Raw genomic sequence first — 4,510 nt, forward strand, 5'->3', positions numbered from 1 at the left:
TGTTCATTGCATATCCGAGTGGTGAAAGAAATCAACTGGAGGAGTTTTCCATCAATTTCACCCCTAGATTAATATCCCCCTCCACTCTTTGGGACTAATACGTGAGACTTAAATGATGTTTCGATTGAATTATTGAGGTCAATGGGGTTCGAAGTTAACATTTATAAAAAGGAAAAATGACACATTAGCCCTATTATGTATTTCGACTTTGCCCATTCAGTCCCTAAAGTTATTTTTGAGCATTTTAAGGGAACAAAATGCTTTTTGTCGAGTCTAATAGGTCCTTTTATAAGAACTAAAGGGGTTAGCCGGTAACATCTGCGCCACATCATTTAAAATTTTCATGTGTAATTGATGACTGTGTCTCGTTAGGGTTACAAATTGCATCCACAACAAGAGGTGCTTCTTTCCACTGTCTAACACCATGAATTCCGTCATCTTCCACCACCCACAAAAATGGTCGATATCAAAGGAAACTTCTTGTTGGCAACATTATTTGCAACACCAGAAACCATTAAATTCGTGATCAGACATGGATCCGGGATCATCTCCGTTGGCATCACAACTAACGATCTTGAAAGACTAAACCTCCCTCTAATATCACTGGAAAACAAACACAAATCTTCAGCGCCATCATTCACAATCACAATGGTATTCTACTATTCTTCCAAAACTGTTTGAAATGTATTGTTCATTAGCAAAATGACTCACATTGACTTTCTTTATAATGACACAATCGACAAAGCAACAGGAGTATCTAGCTCCACCAATATAGCAAAACCGATTCTTGCTTTAGCATCCCATTCCTTCGGCTCTGAAAGTTTCAGAAGACCTGGTCATGTGTTTCCATTGAAGTACTGAAATGACGATGTTCTCTGACGATCTGGGCACACAAAGGCGTCTGTTAATCTCGTAAAACTCGCTGGTTTGGATCAAGTTTCCATTCTATCAACCATCGTGAATCCAAAAGATGGTTCTATCCCTCAATTGAATCGTTTACAAAAATAGCACTTAATCACAACATCCCTCTTATTCTGATCACCGATTTGATCTATTAATGGTTGATATTTTAGCGACATATTGAATCCATATGTAAAATGTGGTTCGAATTACAGGTATAGAAGGAAGAGGGAAAGATTAGTCAAAAGAATTGCGATTTCTAGGCTACCAATAAAGTGGGGTTTGTTTGATGCTTATTGTTATTGAACAAAACTAGATGGAATAGAGCTCATAGTTGTAGCTAAGGTCACTAAACACTTTGTTCCCTTAAAAGACTCTAAAATAACTTTAGAGACTGAATGAGCAAAGTCGAAATACATAGTAGTGGTAATGTGTTATTTTCCCTTATAATATAGACATGATTTTAAAAAAATGTGAAATTCCATTAAAATCACTACAATTTGGTTTATCAGGTTAACCACCAAAATATTTTAATTTTTATGGTTTAACCATTGAGAGTTTGTTTGGAGTAGGCTGATGGTTGTTAGACCTTAAGGTTTACACGATAGACATGCAGTTATCCCATGGGATATGGGAGGGGGGGGGGGGGGGGGATCCCCTGCAATATGGACATGTTTGGTTGTTTTGGATTTACTTGAATGGGTCTGACCCTATAATTGCTAATATTTTTGGTTATAAGTATTCGTTGCTAGTGATTCCAACGTATCACTTTGAAAACAATCAAGTTGTGACATCCCCAATTTTCATGGTCATAAAAGACATTTTAATTTTTTTAAAACCAAATATTCTTTATATTGCGGAATTTGTCCCAAAAAAGTATTTTCAAAAAAATGTTTTTCTTTGATTATTAAAAAAAGGGATGTCATGACTGATACAAGAAACATATGCATAAAAGTAGTCATTACAGGCCTTACAACATCTTTTATATTATGACCTATATTTCCTCAAATCTCTCATTGGATCCAAACATCATTATCTTTCGTACTGCTTCTGTGATACAAAGAAACTGAGAGGGAAACCTAGTGAGTACATAATGTTTTCAATCCATAATAATATGATTAATTTGGTTAATTATTTATTTCAAATTAAACATCTAATTACTCTTCACTAAGGACCTATCCTAAGGATCATCATGAACATCGTTGATGATGAAGCGTCCCAAAAATAAGACCCGAAAATTTCCATTTTTAAATTACTAAAACAATAAATCATATAATTTTCATAAAACCAAGGTAATCAAAGTTTTAGTAATACATCATTGTCATCAGAGTAAATCACAGAATATGGAAACATGTGGTGTGTGCTCTGCAATCATCCTAAGTTCTTCCCTTTGAAAACAGAAGTACCTTAAACATAAATTGAAAACCATAAGCACAAAGCTTAGTGAGTTCCCCAAAATACCACATATAATACATATATAAATAAACACATAATGGGCCTTTCCCTGTCATCGGGCTCCGCTCGGTATACAAATCTGTCAGTCATCGGGCCCCACCCAGTATACATATAAAACATATAAACATATCAATACGTAACACATGCAATAATCACAAAGATATATAGCATACAGATTGGTCATCGGGCCCCGCTTGGCTTCGGGTCATACCCAATAATCATAAAAACACATACAGATAACTAGCATACAATATACTCATTAGGCCCCGATCGGCATCGAGCTCCGCTTGGTAAAGATAAAACACATAACACATGCAAGAGTCATGCAGATGACAAGCATACTAAGCATAACAAAACATGGGCCGATATTGGTGCCTTCGATCCGCTAAACACAGTAAGGAAACTTACCTCGCACTGCCGAATCTCATAGAAAGAATCTCAGGCTGCTGGCCCGCTAAAATCCCCGCGTTAACAATCACAAAATAATCATCCATCAATAATCGGATCCCGAACCACACTAAGTGTCCAAACTAGGGTAAAAGACCTTTTTACCCTTTCCCCAACTTGACCCAAAGCCTAAGCCCAAACCACCAATCCAAACACCTAAACTCCAAATAAACACCCAAGTCCCAAATATGGCCTAATTTTATAAATTGGGCCCAAACCCTTTCATGGGCTTTATACCAAGGTCCAAAAAATTCTTAGCCCAAAACACTTGAATTTAGATTGTAACGAGCCAATTTTCACGTCCAAAAATTTCATTTTTGATTAAGTGATTTGCAAAACGTTTGTAACAAAATATCATCCGATCACATCATTTAATAAAAACATGTCTTGTATCTGAAAACCTAATCGTAAAACATAATGATGTCAGATTACAAATCCCAGAATATATCTCATAGTGTGGAAAACAAAGAGCGTGTGTGTGATGCGCCGCTACCACGCCAGCTCCTTCCCCTTTGCTGAAGAGGTACCTGAAACCAGCACTGAAAACTGTAAGCACGAAGCTTAGTGATGTAACGACCCAAATTTTACGTCCAAAAATTTCATTTTTAAAATATTACTTTAGAAAACATTAATGAATAAAACATTGTCTAAATAAAAAGAAACGTTGTTTGTTCACACCATAACACATTGCAACCATGTTCTAAAAAGCCACACCATACATCCCATCAAAATATCAGAGTACAGTCCCAGTAAATCTCCTAAATGCGGAAACCGAAGAGTGTGTGTATGACGTGCCACTACCGCGCCGGCTCCTTCCCCTTCGATGCAGAGGTACCTGAAAACAAAACTGTAAACGTAAGCACAAAGCTTAGTGAGTTCCCCCAACGTACCGCATACCATACGTACACATAACATATATACTGCCAGGCTATTCTGGGGTGCCTGACTACCCGGTACGGCCATTCTGGGGTGCCGACCTACCCGTGTCAAGCCATTCTGGGGTGCTGACCTACCCATACGGCCGTTCTGGGGTGCCGTCTTACCCGTGTCAAGCCATTCTGGGGTGCTGACTACCCATCGGTCCTGACAACCGATTCTCGAGGACTATTTCACCCCTACTACTATGATCACATATAACATAACAAGCCAGCATGCAAACATATCGTCACATACTGTCAGACGTATCTGGGGTATCTGACTACCCTTCGGTCCTAACGACCGAACTTTACTACTATCACAGTCAACATATCATGCTAGCATATCACATATCAGGTAATAGCAAACTTAGATGATATCACAAAGACAATCATCTACCATACATCTCCTACTGGTGGGTCGGCATTGTGGCCTTAGACCCACTGCTACTGGAAGGTAACTCACCTCAAAGTAGCTGCTGAACTGATCGAAAACTGACTGCCTACTGCTGCCGCTGCTGCTCCGGAAATCCTCCGGCTGCAATTTCCACAATAAACCCAATCAAACATTGCTCACTGACCTTTGGGTAAAATGACCATTTTACCCATGACCATGCCCTAAGACAAAGTCAGAGTCAACTTTCAGTTGACCCGACTCGTCGAGTTGGCTTTCCAACTCGCCGAGTCCCTATCCAAACGACTGCCCTGAATCCCGATCCTACCCGTCGAGTTAGGCGACGACTCGACGGGTTCACCTTCTTGACCAATATTCAAGTCCTTCATCCTACTCGCCG

Source organism: Lactuca sativa, chromosome 7, assembly GCF_002870075.4.
Source record: "Lactuca sativa cultivar Salinas chromosome 7, Lsat_Salinas_v11, whole genome shotgun sequence".
Classification (NCBI taxonomy): Eukaryota; Viridiplantae; Streptophyta; class Magnoliopsida; order Asterales; family Asteraceae; genus Lactuca; species Lactuca sativa.